Raw genomic sequence first — 19107 nt, 5'->3', positions numbered from 1 at the left:
CCTAGCCTTGCGAAAACATAGAGCGCACAGAAAAAAATCGTGCCGATAAAGCAGATACCCAATAGCTAAGGTTAGAAGTACGTTCCAACAAACTAGGAGTGTAGGTACAAAATTCTCACGATAGTAGATAGGCGTAAACGACTGTGTTGGAACTACAGAGTAGGATGACAAATTTAAATGCGGAACTGTAAACCTCCAATTTAAATTCAATAACTTTGAGCTATTAAAGACCTCATGAGACTTAAACTTTTGATTTAGATGCACAAAACTGTTGGCAGTCAAAAATGCGGGAAAGAGATGCAATACAGTCGGAGAAGTGAAATGATTCTGGAAACAGGGGAACACTGCCTTAGCGAATAAGTGATCGGAAACTCTTAAGGTAACGTCACAAGGCAAGGAGATTAACAAAGATCCATATTTGGCTTTGGTCGAAACATCCAAAAGAGTGGTATTCCCTGCGGAGACTAACTGTAGAGTAGAGGGCGGGTGCGTCAAAACAAACGTGTGGGGTTCAAGTTCCAAAAGCTGACTGTGGTTATTGTCGTGACAGATATAAGAACAGGCTGATAAAATATCGTTGACAGTAGTTCCGAAAAAACCCTTATAAAGGCAACGCGCCAATTGCGAAGAGACAGCAATGTGCGACGGAATTTTACACAAATTAGAGGTCTGTAAATCGCAATAGAGTAAGTCAGATCCAACAATAGGGAGAGCCAAAATTTGAGACTGAAAAACAACATAGCTAGGGGAAATGCTAATAGAACAAGTTTGGTTATGGTATCCAAAAGGAATAGCTTTGACTGAATAAAGTTTGAACACTGCATCACGTTCACGCAGTGGAACTTTAAGATGTGCCAAAATATGTGAATCAAAAATGTTACAGGACAATAATTTTACTGTGTAATAAATATCGATGTTAGATCTAGGTATAGCCAAAAGCAAACGCTTAGGTACTAACGATTCTTCCAGAGTCCTTAACTCAGCTTCTAAAACATTATAAGGTATTAAAATAGGGTCTAATTTACCAAGTCTACAGCTTTGCATTGAAGTTTGATAACGTTGTAAATCTACCAATTTTAAAATGTGCATAGATAATTGAAAAATTTCTCCCAAAATAGAGAAGGTCTCTAACTGGTCCTTATCAACGTAATCTTGTAAAGTTTTAGCAAGTACCTTAGATTGGTCTAAAAGTGTTTTTGAAAAGGTTTCCATTTTCTGATAATCGTTGCCCAATTTCGATTGAAAATTCGTCAGTTCCGCTGAGGCGTTTTGAATAAAAATAGAGTTACGTAATAGTTGTTGGCGTAATTCAAGAACTGTAGCCCGTATTTTATCCTGCTTCTGTTGGTAGACTGAAAGTTGACTGTGGGTAGCAACTCCACAACACCAAGAAAAGAGAGAGCCCACAGCATTAAAAATAGAACGGGTAGTTCTTGTGTGTCCATGGAGCCTATAAGGCTCGTTTATCGTTAACAAATTGTTAGCTAGATGAGTATGCAAGGCATCTAAACTTGAAGCCAAACTACATATTTGAACGGGATAGGTTGAATTCACATTACAATGCAATGACTTAAACAAAGAAGACGCAGAAATAGGCTTAGGAAATTCAAAACTCACATTAAATAGTAAGGGCACAGCATACTGATATAGCACATGTCCATGCAGTTGGGAAAAATAAAAGCCGCTAGATATCGATACATCTAGGGACGCCAAAGCAACGGATAATAAAGTAAAACCCAGGAACGTCTGGAAAAAAAATACGAAAAAAAACACATAGTACTGATAATAGTAACACTAATAACAAAGCTTGTACCATAATAGCCATTAGTTGCCTCGAGAAAAAAAAATCTATATATATATGTATATGAATGTATGTACATACACCAAAATAACTCATACATTTAGACTAAGCGTTCATTTGGGTTACTAAAATGTAGACGCTCCTGGCTCGAATCAAACGTCAACGAATATCAAATAAACAGTGAGAGAACGAGTATACACAACCATGCAATTCCAATAAAGAATTAAAAATAATAATAATATATTCTCATCATAATAAATAAACTCCAAGTACGAAGTTTAACATGTCTAATCCAATACTCATTCTGATAAATACATATACATTAACAACAACAGTCAACACATTAACGCATTAACAGGATCAACACTAAACACTATATTATCAGTTTTAAGATGATAGTATGTCATGGAAAGTATGACATATGATGTTTAAAATGTCTAATTTCAGTAAGTTATGTCCAAATCAGGGAAAAAAACAAATCCAGGAAAAATATATCCTATATAGGTAAATTAATAAGTCAAATAAGTATTTGCGCGCAATTGTCAAATCAGGTATACAAAACGTCAAATTCTGATTTATCAGGGCTTGGCCAATGCCCGAAGATAATAAAACCTAGGTTTATCATATCAAATAATATAGGTATAAAGGTGTATAGATAATATGGGTAACAATTATCTCTTCCACATATACTACTAAGTCTAATCCGAGGTATTTGTTCTCTTACAGGTAAGGAACTTCAAAACTCCTCCCAGGCGAACTAAAGTATGGACAAGTCATCGGTCGTATACACTAAGAGGAACTGTATGAAACCATAAATTGGTAAAAGATTTAACTCTCCATATGGTTTCTCAGAGATAAGGAAGAAAATCTCTAAGGAATTATATATTGAACTAACATTAAAATATTTTTTTTTTTTTACTAACCACATCTAATATCTTTGGGGAAATACACAGGTAGATTGTCTTCATATATCATTTTATTGTCCTTATCATATAGGCAAAACACAATAGCGTCAAAATCAGTTAGATTTGTCTCTAATATATTGCGTACACTGGATAAGGCTACCTTCACGGCTTGGTGCTTGTCGAAACCAAACGCACCCGTGCCAAGACATGGAAAAGATAATGTACGACAATTATTTTCAATTGCTCGCTGCAAACAATTTACATAACAACGCTTCAAAATACGCTTGTCATTATTCCTAGGTGCACAGGTAAATATTACGTGCTCTGCTGGTAGATTAAACCCCGGAGAAATTTTCGCTTCTCCCGGTTTAATGGAACCAATTTTCCTACACATTTCAGCTAGTTGTTCACCAGCGGCTCTATGTATTGCACCATCCACTCCAGAAAGAGGAGTGAGCGTCTCGTTGGCAGCATTAACAACAACGTCACATTTCAATTTAACAATGTCTCCATAGTAAATTTTGACCTTGTCATTAATTTCATCGTTGATGTTGTATAGCGGTTTAACAATTCCAGGTTTATAGGCCAACGCCGAGAGTGACGGTAGCTTTGTCACGTCAACAACATCCATAAACTGCATGGGTTCGTGCAATGTTGTAGTCAAAGTTAGCTGTTGCAAATCCAAATTTCGTTCGTCCTTCACACATAAATCTTGCTTATTAATATGTAACACATCATCGGAACGTTGTAGGTCTTCTTCCTCGGGTGGTGGGTCATCCGGGTAATAGGGCTTAAGTCTGGTCACCACAATAGATTCAATCTTTTCTCGCCCCTTCGGCGTCTTATACTTAATGAAGTACACATTAGCGTTATCCATGCGGATGACAACACCTGGTCCAAAGTATTGTCCTGAAAAGGCCTTCGCGTGTCCACGGCGTCTAGTAGGATCAAAAATCCAGACTCGTTGGCCGACATTATATTTAACTGGAGTGTGATGTTGATTATACGACTTCTCAGAGGTACGAAAGCGATCGAATAGTTTGTCCTGCGCCTTCTCGCGTACATCCTGTAGTACTGCTAACCGATCTTCATTCGAAACGTGTAAACATGGACCATTGATAATAGCTTGATGCTCTAAGTACGGGTTAAAACCAAAAAGCAAGTAAAAAGGCGAAAAGGAAGTCGAATGATTAATAGTAATATTGTGTGAAAAAGTGATAGCAGGTACATGTTCAACCCAACTACCCTGGTTAGACGGATCTAACTTGCGTTTCAAGAGAGCTTCTAAGTTCTTAACGGTCACCTCGACCAGACCCGCTGTTTGATGTTGATAGGGGTTGACAAACTTAATTTCCACCCCCAAAATAATGCACAATTCTTGAAATAATGATGCTGTAAAGGCGGTGGAGCGATCCACCAAAATTTCTTTGCAAAGTCCAAACTTTAAGAACACATTCTGATACAGAAAGTCGGCAAGTGTAGATGCAGATTGGTCACCCAAAGTAGCCGTCACGACGTATCGAGTATTATAATCAACGGCTATAGCTAAGTATTTGTGCCTTAAAATATTAGCGTCAGAGTATGGTCCAGAAATGTCAATTCCCACGCGGTAGAAAGGTTGGGGCACAGAGGGCATCGTCTGGAGAATTCCTGGAGGTTTCCCCGGTGGCTTCTTGAAACGCTGACATATCTGACACCTCCTACAACGATCAGCCACGTACTGCTTCATAAAGGGAAAATAGACCGTCTTTAACAGCATCTGGTACGTCTTACCGTACCCAGAATGCGAAGCTCCGAATGTCGACTCGAGTGCAGACTGGAACACTCTGTCACGCAGTGATACTGGGATTACTGGAAGTAGCTGCGTCCCGGATGGAAGCCGATGCTTACGATGTAGAACACCGTCCTTCAGCTCATAACATAAGGCTTTCCTTTCGATAGCATAATCCTGCGACGTCTTCCCTTCCAAAAAGGCGATGATCTCGGTGAAGTAGGGGTCCTTCCGCTGTTCATCCCTCAACTTCTCATCCAACTGGACAAAAAACACACGGGGATCCTGAAGATTCCTTTCTTCGTCAACAATGTCGCGTTCACAGTCGACATTACGTGAAAGTGTGTCCACTAAGGTGTTCATTCTCCCTGGCACGTGTGAGATGGTGTAGTTATATTGTTCCAGTTCTGCCAATATACGTGCGAACTTAGCTACGTTCTTAGTTTGCCGGAGATAGGTCAGAGAGCGACAATCCGTTTTTAGATAGAAATGACGGCCCAATAAAAAGTATTTAAAACGCCGTAACGTGAACACAATTGCAGAAAGTTCCAGATCTAGGGGGTGATAGCGTCTTTCATGGGGACCAACTGCTCTACTACAAAAGGCTATTGGGACCAAGGGAGCCTCTTCTTTATCTGACTCAGGTTGGAGGATGGCCCCGCTCAGGCCGCGGAGACTCGCATCACAGAAAACATACACATCCCTATTCGGATGAAAACGCATTAAGGTCGGTGCAGATATTACCGCCTCCTTCATGTTATCAAAAGCCTGTTGCTGCGCAACACCCCATCTAAAAGGCACATTCTTCTTAAGAAGCATCTGAAGGGGTTCCGCTCTACTTGAAAAGTCCTTAATGTACGTTCGAACAAAAGAACACAACCCTAGAAAACTCTTAAGTTGTTTCTGCGTTTTCGGCCTCTTGTACTTACGAATAGAATCCGTAATCCTGTCAGAGATTGAAATCCCTTGTTGGGAGACGGTGTGCCCCAATAACTCCAACGAAAAGTGGCCCAGTTTGGTCTTCTCTGGGGAAAGCTTGAGACCTCGATCCCTCAACCTCTCAAATAGCTTACGAGTGGTTGCCAAAACTTCCTCCAATGTGTCCCCACTCCACACTATATCGTCCAAATAGTAATAGACGGAATACTTTTCTAGACCTTGCAGCGTAAGTTTCATTAAATCATTCAATGCCCCTGGACTAGACACCAGCCCCATAGGTAGAACTTTGAAACAGTATTGTTTCTCACCAGGAACAGAGAAAGCAGTAATCAATTGACTTCTTTTAGTGAGTTTAATTTGGTAGAATCCAGAGGTGAGGTCACAACTATTGACAAATTTATGGCCACTAGACCGTTCCAGAATATCTTGCATCGCCGGGACCGGAAAGGTCGGGGCGATAACGTGAGAATTCACAGATCTGAGGTCCACAATAAATCGAAATGAGCCATTCTTCTTACGCACCAATGTAATGGGCGAATTCCATGGGGATCGACAAGGCCGAATGGCGTCTTGTTTTAACAATAACTCTATCTGCTCGTTAACAGCATCCCGGAGATGGTACGGGATTACATACGGCTTAACGTTCACGGGTTGGGGGTCTTTAAGCTGAATATCGTGTTCATAATCCCGGGCCTGAGAAAAATCCTCAGGGGACCAACTAAAAACATCCTTAAACTCCGAGATGAGATCATAAAATTGCTGTTTTTGTGCTTCAGAAAGCGCAGGATTCACATCAACACGTTTACAATCAAATTTAGGGTTCTCAGCTGTCTGAGGACCATGACTAAGCGTAACGTTTGTGCAGAAAAATTCAGTTTGTTCGTCCACTGCTTGCCCTAAAATTTTGTTTTTCCACAACAAATACCCTCTATTGGTGGGGTTAGAAACCCAAATAAGAGAATTAACTGTATCAACTCTGCACTCCTGCACTAATAGGTTAGCCACCCCTGAAATAAAAGTCGTGGGCCGCAGCCAATCTCTGGATCCAATTAAATCATAAAACTTACGAACAGGTGCACAAACTTTAGCGCGGGGGGGCAACCAAATAGATGCCGCTACCTTAAAAACAGGAGTAACAAGAGTAGCTAAATCAGAGGAAATAATGTTAACACTCTCGGAGTGCGGTAAAGTGGCGGGCGGGATTCTCCCAAATCTAGTAATTTCCAACGTACAACTTTTTTGATCTATATCTGCCTCATGCGCAAGTAGAAAATCTTGACCCAAAAGAGGGGGATGGGGGTAACTAGGAATTACTCTAAAAGGATGGCAAAATACTTCCGACCCAAGCCGGAATCGAACTAAAGCTATCTTGTTAACAGGTAACGTCTTCCCCGTAACCCCTCTCAAAACGCTATTAGTAGGCAAAATTTTTGCTTTACATGGAAGCATCTGTGCAGAGATACATGAGACTTGCGACCCGCTATCTAAGAGGATGGGGCCTTCCTTACCATTTAACTGTATCAAAACATGGGGAAGAGCCTTATCAATCTGCAGAGGGACTTTGAAACGCTTGAGAGTCGATGGCCCTTTTTCATCAACCCTACTAATCAGTTTAAAGCACTCAAACAATGTGCAGCAAGGTGATTCTCCTTACCACACTTATAACATATAACAGTACACCTGTTGGATTGATTACTATTATTATTACTACTATTGTCCTGATTCCCACGTGAAGGCCGCTGCTGAGTATTGTTTTGACGCTGTTGGAAATTACGTCTACCTCGGTTACTATTATTATTGCCATTACGGCGAAAATTATTACGTGAGCTACTACTTTTGTTCGAAGACTGACCTTGCAAAGAAAGCTGTGTCAGTTGCTTTTGAATAGCTGACAACTGTTCTTTAAAGTCATCCGTTGCCGCCTTCGGAGCTGAGGCAGCATCGGGCAAAGTCCGCGCGGAAACCTGAGCTTGCTGATTCTGCACAACAGTATCAGGCTGAATTCCAACATTGTCTGGAGGATTAAGCTGAGAAGCAGAATATGAAAGAAAAGGATTCTGCTTCATCAACTTTTCTACCGATTTCCTTTCAAGTAAAACACGAGCCTTTTCTTCATCAAGCAAATCCCGCACTAATTGTTCTACAGAATCATATTTCTTCTTTATTGCTACTTTCATATATTCAGGAATTAACCCGTCAATGATCAACTGCACTTGTTTTTGAACGGGAGCATCCTTGTCATTTCTGAGAATCAGGTTACGTTTCGCGTATACATAGGAAAGCACAGACTCGTTGGATGCCTGTTCCCTACTCCTCATCTCATGCTCGGTAAGCTGAGGCAACAGCACATTATTGAACGCGTCCTTGAACTTATTTTTAAATTGATCGTAGGTCATGTCCGGGAAATCAGGTTGTTTAGAAACAGTGTCGAACCAGTAGGACGCTGGCCCTTTTAAAAGAGACCCTAATATCCACTTTTTCTTGGCATCAGGCCAGTTATTTACTTGAGCTAATACTTCAAACTGGTCCACATATCGCGCCGCATCGTCACCCATGCGCCCAAAGAAAGGTTCCGGACGGAGTATGTGGCTAAGCAAGCCCATGTTCTCGTGAGTACCCCCTACCGCCATATCAGAATCTATCACAAAACTAGAGGAAGCACAACTCGATGGGTACTCGATATCGGAGAGAGACTGACTGAATTGTAAGTTACGCTTAACGCGATCCAAACACTGTCGAGTAAAATGAATCTTACCAGGGGATGAAGACGCTATGGGTTCAAAATATTCGGTCAAATCTAAATTGTCACACAAATCATCATATAATTCACAATTCTGAGCAAAATGTCGCAACATAAATAATTAAAAAGAAAACAATAAATAAACAGAGGCATGCAAAAACAATTCAGAACAATACACCAAATAATATAGACTACAATAAAAGCAACACGATATAGAGACACAATTTCTCGTAATAAGTTAAAATTTCAAGCCAACTTAAGTTAAACGGGAGGCACAACAGAGATCAAACAACAGCATCTTTCCACCATGAAACATTACCAATCTTCGGATAGAAGGAAGGGTAATGTTGTCCTTATTTAGCTGAATTTCTTATGCTAGACAGGCTCTAATCTTAAGTTGAAGTACTTATAAATTATTATTTTCTTCATAACTCTGAGATGTAGCTTGAATTTACTAATACTAGAAATAAAATGCAATTTGAATTGATTTTAGATAATTGGCACGGCAAACGTTAAGGAAAAGGTTAAGACGAGATTTGACTTTGACAAATTTAGAGAGACTTTTGGTGTGTTCGTTCCTGATTGTTTCTGCGGTGATTTACCTTTTGAGCTTGATGTAGTTCCATCGTCGAAAGGATCCTTAAGCGTGCGATGTCACCTTCATGCACTGCTCGTCAAAAAGACCCCGATCGTTCCTCATCCTCCTGATTTTGTTCATCATTCGTTTCCGGGGTTTGGTTGAAACTCCGCCTCTCTCCTCCTCCTAATCCGAACATGGGACGATGGTGCCCAAACTGGCACCTCCCACATACGTCATGAAGCCCAACGTCAGCTTGATCTTTTGCAAAACGTGTCCGGGGATTGACCATGCAAGCGGGCACCAAACCCGGTAGAAATTTAGATGTTTAAGCAAGAAAACCAAATGCAGCATTAAATCATAAATACGGAAGATACGTAGCTCAGCAAGTTATGACTTCCTTGTAGACAACCAAACAGGAACATTAGATCGATACTTCAGCATTCTTTAAGAATGCAGACCTATAGGGAAGTTAGGACAGACAGGAAGAGAATAAAGGAATCCAGAAGTGAAATATTAACTAGCTTTGCGGAAGCTTGGGTAGGAAAGGACATTTGCCTTGTGCCATCATTTATTATTAACAGAAAGAAAAAAAAGAGAAATTACAGCGTGCTCTTCGAGCCTTGAGACTACAACAATAATTGTAAGGAAAAAAAAATAAATAAAATCTTCCTTGTGTACATCGTCGGGAATCGAATCCGGAACCTCTGGGATGGGTTACGGAACACTAACCTTCTGTGTTAAATAATATTTGCCAAAGTACTGGGAGGGGAAAAGTGCGCTAGAAGTTGGGTTTGTATACTACTGATTAACTATTAAATTACTATTGTCAGAGTAATGGAACTGGTAATCTGCTAAGAAACAATTGTTTTTCTGTATCTTGAGCATATTGAAATAGTTACTTGAAACAATTATTTTTGTTGTTTACCAATATTTATACCTTAATAAATAAGTAAATAAATAAATAATCAATTTTACGTCCCACACTTATACTGGCTACATTAAAGTTGAAAAAAGTATAAGGAAACCACAGACAGTATTTGTCCAGATGGCATGACCCGGGATCGATCTAGAGACCCCATACATATGAAGTGAACGCTTTACCATATTTTAATAAATAATCTTATATGAACTTTGTTTTTATAGCACCAAAATTTGTTGTTGGGGTAGAATCCGAATCATAAGTGTTTTCAGTAGGATTGAAATACAGGACATTTTCACAACCGCTAAACTTTTTTTTTTGTAACTATTCCTCTTGGAATTCAAATTTAGCTTCTATACATCGGGAATGTTTTAGCTAAAATTGAGTTGAGTGAGTTTAACGTTCTGCTCAACAGCGAGACTACACGAAGCGTGGTCCTACGGGGTAATGTTGAATACGAAACCCAAGAATTCCAACCGGGAATCGAACTTAGCTTCCGCATATCAGCGAAACTTTCTTGTGGTTTCTCATCCAGAATCAAGCTTAGGTCTCACATAGCAGGTATACTTTGTTCGTGTGGATTTATCGAGAATCCGAAATGTATGAAGTTCTGTCCAGAATCCTGCATAGGTCTTGCAAAGATATTTTATGAGTTTTGTACGCTAAGGACACTGGTATTCTTATCTCGTACATGGCTAGAATAACAGAAGTTTGTGACAGATATTTCTTACGAAGTATTATTGCTATTAATTATATATTGTGTATATTAAAAACAATAATTATAATTTGCACTATTTTGGTGAGAATATCTTGTATTTATACTAATAAAACTTTTATTTTTTATTTTGTAGAAAATGGAACTGGCAGTAAGAATAGAATACGAGTTTGAAGATTACATCGCCAGGGATTTTTAATATGAGCAATGAGAATTTAGAGACTTTAAATTAATCCCCTATTTTTCACACGAATGCCCAAGAAACAAGGGTCGCGAAAGATGGCATGTGTGCGATATATGTGTCAACCCGGCACCACCAAGTCTACTAATAAAAGAATTAATAGAAGAGATGGGAGTGAAGGAATCTTAGGACTGAAGTGAGACTTAGAGGGAAAGGGCTATAAAGAGAGAGACATGGAAAAGAAAGTAGAAAATAAAAACAAGAAAGTGGGGGATAAAAAGGAAGAGGGTGTGAAATAATTGTTGGGTTTTAAAAAACTAAAGAAAAAATCTGTAAATATTTTGTAAAATAAATTGTTTATTATTTGGGTACTGGGGAAAATTTGTGTGTTTTTTTTAACTTTTTTTAAAACCTGTCGTAATCATGATAATCAGATTTATTACTTTGAGTTACTTAACAGTGCTGAGGTATTCTGATAATAGCGTCAAATAATATGTGATGAAATTCATTTTGTGCAAAATACATAAGGTTATCTTTCATAGACTCCAAAATGTAGTCTTACTTAAATTATGGTAAGTTCTATTTCTTGATGAATGGATGGATTTTGAGTTTATTGTCCCTTCTAACAGTAAGGCTATTTCTTGTAGATGCTCACAAAAATATTACTCCTGAGGGATAATCCGAACAACATGACCTCCCACCGGAAATGGAACCCTGCTCTCCCAATGCCAAAGGCATGGGCACTAACCACTTAGCCATGAAAGAACTTGGTAAATATTTTTTGAAAATGGAATCTTTTTCTTTCTTTGTTTGTTTTATAGATCTTATACGATTCAATAGTAGAAAACAAACTATGATTTTTAAAAATCGATGGCTAAATCATGTATTCTCTCACATTAACGTGTTCAAACTTTGAAGTTTTCAAAACGATTGAAAAAATGAGGATCCATACCGCACACACATTCAATGAGAATTGTAGTATTTTCTTAATGCTAAATACTTAATTGATTTTTCAGCAGTAATACTTCTCTTTCTCTTGTACTAAACTAATCAGGGTTTCAACTAATGATATGAAATTAACTTAATATTGGATATTTAGTATACTTAATAGTAGTAATGTGAATAATTGGTTTCAAATACAATATACTTAAAGGAAAAATGAAATGAAATCTTTGAATTTTATGTCCAATACTTATCCTAGGCTGGGTATTTTATATCAGATCGCTTTAAAAAAGTTTACTTTTAAGATGAATGAGTTTGTGGAATAAAGCAAGTTGTAGGAAACGGGAGAACTCCAAGAAAACCCGCAAACACGATATTGCTCCCCACAAACTTATTTGGCCAAGGATTTAACCCTGGATCCCAACCATCTAAGGGAAAATATGGTCAAACATCAATCTAAGGTGAAGTATGGTTAAACAACCATCTGAGGTGAAGTATGGTTAAACTAGTTTGAAATATGTATTCGTGGAAACGGAGGGAAGAAAAGCAGATGATAAGTTGTATGTTTATTCCCATTCTAACATTTAATTGATGATAACGTAGCTTGGTTTTTGAACTTGCGCCTACTTGTACTTAAGGTGAAAGCGATGTTATTTTGACATAATAGACTAGACTACACACTAGGCATACTAGATATCTATTTGACTGCATTTGCGTGGTACGATTAAGGAAAACTTCAGTTAAGATAGCCAATGGTAGTGGTGGTGATGCTATTTGGAGTTGATGGTGAACAGGACGAAAAAGGCTATATGAGACATGCCCCTACGGCTTAACAGGGACTGAACCATATGAGCTTCCACCGGGAATCGACAACTCAATGACTGTGAACAATGGGAAGTGTCATTAAAAATGTTTCGTACGAATGAAAATTAGATGCCAAAGGCGCGTCCGCTAAAAGCTTAACCATGACAGAACTTTTCTTTTATCTCGTCTCGTGGACAACCAACAATGAGCGAAGGAAAAAACTATTATTATTATTATTATTATTATTATTATTATTATTATTATTATTATTATTATTATTATTACTTTGTTTTGATTTTCCGTTTTCTTGATTTTCCCAATACCACCAAATACAACAGAAAACCTCGGATTAGTACTGCTCATTTGTAGCCGCAATTGACTAATGAAAAAAGCGATTGATTTCGATAAATATTCAGCAGCTAGTACTAGTAGTAGTTTTTCCTCAACCTACTGAACAAAAAAAGGGACGGGGTAAAAATAAACATTTTCCTTCGTTATTTCATTTTCTTTCAGATAAAATAGAAAATTGAAGAAAATTTGTTAACAGGAAGGGGTAGGAGACAAAAGTTAGGAAAGACCAGTCTTGGGAGGTAACGTAACGCAAGTAACGCGTTACTTGTAACGTGTTACTTTTTAAGTAACGTTTCCTAGTAACGCGTTACATTTTTTCCAAAGTAACTGTAACGGTAACGCGTTACAAATTTTTAAGTGACGTACCTAGTTTGCGCTACTTTTTTCGCGTAACATTTCGGATGAGTAACTACAATATATGCATATATTTTTTTCGGAAACAAATGTTTCTTTCCTGTAAGTGAATTTCTCACAAGGGATATCACCCAATTGTCCGGCTCCGATTTCAATGAATTTTTTCTAGCTGATAGAGGACATATATGTATTATTTGTGGGGATAGAAATTTTTGCCATGGTGCATGTTGTATATGCCCCAAGGGGCATAAGTGCGGTGGTGGGGTGAAGAGAGAGGGTACCGGTACACAAGCCAGCTGTAGCTATAGCCAAGAAGCAACTCGACCGAGATGCGAACCACCAGTGTTCTTTTTGTAGACCGCAAAGTCTCTCTCTCTCTCCTCCTTCGACAGTTGTCTTACTTCACACCTTGCAAGACTATCTGTCATCGTGGGTCCCATGAACTATGAAATTTAAATTGCGGTAGAGACTAAAAAAAACTTTGAGCCTCTTGAATTTGAAAGTCAAATATGATAGAATTTCAAAACACCCCTATGTAAATCTATGCTAATATTATGAATTGAAAGAAGTTCCCATTTTAGAGATTTACATAGGTCTCATAGTTCATGTGGCCTACCTTGACATATTTTCTCCGGATAGACTCATGAGCTACAAAGTTAGTAGCATGCTCACTTTAAATTGTGAACAGAGTCAACAACCACCAACAGAATACACATTTCTCGGAGTACCATCAACAGGACTTGGTCCTGAAACTGCTGACCGATATTTGTCTGAAAATAGAAGAAACATTATACATTTAGTACACTCTTTCTACTCACCCCTCTTCTTGCTCCCATAAACTATCCACAGGTTTCGGAGATAACAGGAAATTCCAAATTTAATGTGGGATTGAATTTAATTTCACTCAAATAAAAAAAACGTTCATTGCCACTTACAACACTTTACACGCTCTTTTTAAATATTTGAACCCTTCAGTAGCTACTGTGTAACTTTGATTTTAAAAAACTGTTCTGTCCACACGTGTGTTTATCTTTCTTATTTCTGTAGTGTCCTTTGAAATGTGTCTTCTTCTTCCTGGGGTCGGCTTATCGCATGCACTCTTCCGTTATGTGCATTACTTCCTTCTGTTCTAGGAAGGTTTTTTGGACGATCCACTGCAACAAATCCAGCTGGATGATGTTAACACTGAGATACCACTTTCAAACTACAGGGTGTCTTTGTGTAGAGATTCACAGTAGGTGTGACGTGGTCTTATTACATGAGAATACTGCGCAATTGGCGTGGTTCAAAAGTCCCACAAACTTAATCTGAACGATTGAGCATGAAAATAAAATCACATGGTGTTACTGCATTATAGAAGTTCACACATTGTTCATGGAGTGATTCTGTCGCACACGTTTCTTACATGGTAAACCTGCACATAGTTCATTTATCCAAACCGATAGCTATGTATGGTGTCGAGCTTACACCCCTAACTATCTCACGAAAGTTAAACAACTAGTTTAATAATTACTAGTTATGGTAATATTTTCGACTATCTCACTCCCGTAGGGGTAAAATATAGGAGATATTCCCCTTTCGTTCGAACTGTTCAAGTCTTACATTGTAAAATTACTTTGTGACTTGCAGTTAATCAATGTCTCACACACTAACATATAGTACTAACACGCTGGCACCACAGCGATGCAATCTAACCAACAACTTAGAGCGAAGTGATCTCTGACCTCCGCGTCAATCGTAGTTATAGGACCGCTAGGAACTACAACAAAAATAAGACTCCCTTTCGGTCTGCTGACTGCCTTAAGGGCCAACGGCTTTCGTCCTGATGCCTTTCTTTAGTTTTCAAAATGAGGTCAGCTCTTTTGACATCAATAACACACTTATTTCACTACATATGTGAGTTCTGAGTAGCTCACATGATACCTTGTTGTTTTATGTACAAATTGATATATAACACTCCATATGTAATGAACCCTTTATATCAACAACACATTAAAGAAAGAAAAAACACTTAAAATTTATACATTTTCCCACTCCACCAAGAACATGTTTGACAGGTGGTGCCACCTGTAAACAAACAACATAGCGTAAGGGGTGTAATCTAAATACAGTTTTCAACCTATTTACACTCACCCCTGCTTAATTAATTAGAATTATGAACATTTAAACCTTGTAGTGATAAAATATATTTTTCTCAATAATTGTAATATCAGAACTAATTGACATTATTTTGTGGAGGGGTAATAGACCTTTTTCAATCAACAGCTGCATTACTTGAAGAGGGATACCGTCCATTTTGCAGACGAACACCGCTCAAGCGACTCAAGAACTGCCTGTAAATAGTACTTATAAATGGTACTAATAACGTACATTAGATTTTCGGACAGGTGACATACCGTAATAAGCTAATATAATTTATATTTCGTCGCATCCAAGAACCTTTTAAATTCAAATACATTCAAATATTCACATAGCCAACTCACATTTTCAAATTTCATATTCCTACGCCAGTAGCTGGCGCTAGATCCGTCCTGAGGGGTAGCGGGGTAACATGAAGAAGGTGAGAAATAACGTCATCAAGACAGAATATCGCACATCATTGTTTCCAAAAACTAACACTAGAGTAGGTATATTGGGAAATCTATCCAAAACAAGGGGGGTAAACACAATTAGAAACCCTTTGTATTTGTAATAGTGAAGCACCAGCGGGTTGCCCTCAGACAATGGGTAGAAAATATAGGTGTATAGAAATACACTATTGTTTAAATGATATATGATGACAGGTAATGGTTGATGCACTATTGTATGTATAGAAGTTACATAAAAGAGAATAATAAAAGATGTCAAACTTGAAAAGATAAATGATTTTAAAAAAAACATGGGGAAAATTATTGAACAATGACAGTTTGTTATAAAGAATAATAGAACTATAGAATATATTGCAGGTGTATGTTTTAAAATAATAAAAGAAACCTTGGGAAAATCATTGAACAAGGGTAAATTGTTATAAAGAAATAATAGAACTATAGAATACTTTGCAGCTGTATGTTTTTAAATAATAAAAGAGAAACCTTGGGAAAATCATTGAACAAGGGTAGATTGTTATAAAGAAATAATAGAAGTATACAATACATTGTAGCTGTATGAAAAGAATAATAAAAGAGAAACCTTGCAGCTGTATGCGTTAAAGTATAATAATTTAGGTGATGAACAATACCTGATTGCTATAAAGAAAAATAAAAGACTTTTTAACCCGGCGGTGGAAACGGGGACGCGGCTCGGGAAGGCGCGGGGGCGCGAACGGAAAATACCCGCGTGACGTCATTTGAAATTTTTATTTAAATATTGGTTTTAAAAAATAGGCATGTATAGTTTTGTTAGCGATGGAGAACCGTCAGTTTGTAGAAGACGTTGATGTGAAGCATAAGTTAGACGCTGAGAATGAATATCCAGATTCTCCAGATTGTACATTTGATGAAAATGAATTAGAAAGATATGAAAACGATAATATAAAAGTTTATACAAGTGATAGTGAGGAGGGAATAGATAATGAAGTGTATGAATTTTCGCAAGATAATTCAGATTTTGAGGCGGAATCAAATGACGAAGTGGTATCAAATGTGGATACGCCGCCATGTTCACCTGCTTTATCAGAATTAAGTTGGAACTGTGAATGTGGTGTTAACTATGTGGATGTGAACTGTGTAAGAGACTGCATTGTGAAATGGAAACCAAATGATTATTTAATATGCTATGCATGTTATTGGCATGATACATGTGAATGGTCTCATGAATGTTTTTATTGTAATGAAGACGTTTTAGACATTCGTGTTTGGTCTGTGTTAGTGAATCCTCGTGTACAGGAGGAATTGTTTGAGATTTATGCAGAAACACATACAGTTATTATACCATTAAAAAGAGATTATTTTAATATTACATTTGGTGAACTATCAGTGGATGTGAATGTACGAAAAGATCAATGTTTATTTCATGATGATATTGGAACTTTTGCTGTAGAATATTTATCCAACGATATAACTCTCATTGATTTATTTGAAGTGTTTGAAGAACATCATAGTGAAATTTCAAGTATAAACTTTATACGCAAAACGCGTGATTGTTTAAAGAACACTGAATTTGTTGGACAAATTATACCGTTTTTCTTAGAACGTAAATATAAAATTTCACCATGTGTTAATGAATACATTATTGACATACAAGGTTTTAAGATTTCAAATCATGAATTTATTATACGTGAATTTTGTTTAACTGCGTGTGATGATACAGTAAATTTGCAATGTTTAATAAAATCACAAGTAGAATATAATGTACTTCCATTAGGTTGTCAAAAACAAATTGAATGGTTAACATTAAACTTACATGGATTAACTTGGAATGATAAATGCGGTTATACTGTATCACACATACGTAACCTTATATATCAATTTTGTAAACAGGATGCAACCTTTTATTGTAAAGGTGCAGAAAAAACACTTTGGATTAAAAATATTTTTGCACTAGCTAATGTTATTGATTTGGAAAGTAAACAATGTCCATCATTAAACACATTGCATGCAAACGTATTTAATGATTATTGTGCTTTTCATGAACAAAATATTAAACTTGACAAAAAATCAGGATGTGCATTTCGTAATGCACAACAGTTATGTTATTGGTGGAAGTTTCAACGTACTATAACATTAACTAATGCATTTGCAAAGCTGTAAAAAGGAAATGATATGTTCTTGTAAATAAAAATACAAGATTTTAAATTGTAAATAAAAAATTTTATTAAACTAATCTACTTGTTTTTCTTTTTCATTATATTGGTTACATGATTGAATACAATTTTATCATTTTGTTTAAGATTATTTTTTGAATAAATTTAAACATTCTTCAAAGCTTTTGTTTCGTACAATATGATGCAGAAAGTACAAGACAAATTGCCCACACAAGATTGAATTATCATCTTGATATGCGGAACTATTTGTAAAATATATTTTACAATTTTTATTTAAAAAAGTTTTTATTTCTTTTGGAATTGGTAAAGCTAAGCTATCGAAATAGTATCCTCTTTGATTTTTATCAATGAATACACACACCCAATGTGTGCCACCTGATGATGAATTGCTTAAATTTATAATAAGTCCAGCCGGTGGTTGCACAGTTTTTGGTATTCTATCAATAGGATAAATGCCATGCACATTTGCACCAGTAAGTTTATCACGAAGTAACACTTTTATTAAATCATCCGTGTACATAACTTTTGTTTTTAAAATTTACATCACTTCACTTTACATCAGTTTATACGCGTATATATTGGAAGACCTAGTGGAGTATATGGAATATTCTCATAAAACGAAATAATATGTTTAAAATATTAATGACATATTTTTTTATAACTTTTCCAATAACGATAAATGGTGCTAACGCAAAAAAATACTTTTGAGAAACTTCATAGTATGATACCTTGCAACTCTGAATAATCAAGCAAAAAATATTACAATATACAATGTTTAACACACTTTGTACCAGTAGGGCACATGTAATTCATATGCTTAGAAGTGAACAGTTATATTTTTTATTAAAATGATACTTTTAAAAAGTATTATCAGTATATATATTTCTATCTTTATCAATTTGAACTAAAGAATCAAACTGGGCGTAAACAATACATGTTATAGGCTCAGTTAAATTTTCAGAAAAGGAAACTTTAACATTTACAGGTGCATCACGCACAAGGTCCCACGTACAAACATCTAATGTTGCTGTAGGTGATAGAATAAATGCATAAAGAGTATAGCCGTGTGGATATTCTTCAGGAGTAATAGTATGTGCATCATCTTTATAATATAAACCAGTACTGGAAAACAGAGAATGGTAACTTAGAAGGTACAAATTGTTTTTAAAATCGGGGGTGAGGGGACTGGGAGGAAAAGATTTTGATCCAACTTGTAGCTGCAGTTTGTTAACGTTAAAGTGTTGAAAATGAAATGGATTTAGTTCAGATTTTCCATTAAATGCCGAATTGGAAACAAATCCGATAACAACACCTTTAGGTACGTTACCCAGAAAAATATTATCAAGATTGTATGAATTAACGTT

General features: G+C 36.9%; 1 protein-coding gene across 8 annotated transcripts in view; it reads right to left on the bottom strand.

The window, feature by feature from the left end:
• Window positions 1-19107, bottom strand: part of LOC145674461 (uncharacterized) — a 338683-nt gene that overhangs the window by 300116 nt on the left and 19460 nt on the right. For 7 of the 8 annotated variants that reach the window (XM_081744547.1, XM_081744548.1, XM_081744545.1 and 4 more), the window contains exon 2: window positions 1618-1746. The exons of the other annotated variant lie outside the window; for it this stretch is intronic. The gene's annotated coding sequence lies outside the window, so the exon portion shown is untranslated. The remainder of the gene's footprint in view (window positions 1-1617; window positions 1747-19107) is intronic. 8 annotated transcript variants of the gene reach the window in all.

The sequence above is a fragment of the Thermobia domestica genome, chromosome 17, assembly GCF_964235325.1.
Source record: "Thermobia domestica chromosome 17, izTheDome1.hap1.1, whole genome shotgun sequence".
NCBI lineage: Eukaryota > Metazoa > Arthropoda > Insecta > Zygentoma > Lepismatidae > Thermobia > Thermobia domestica.
This window is presented reverse-complemented; position numbering and strand designations above follow the sequence as displayed.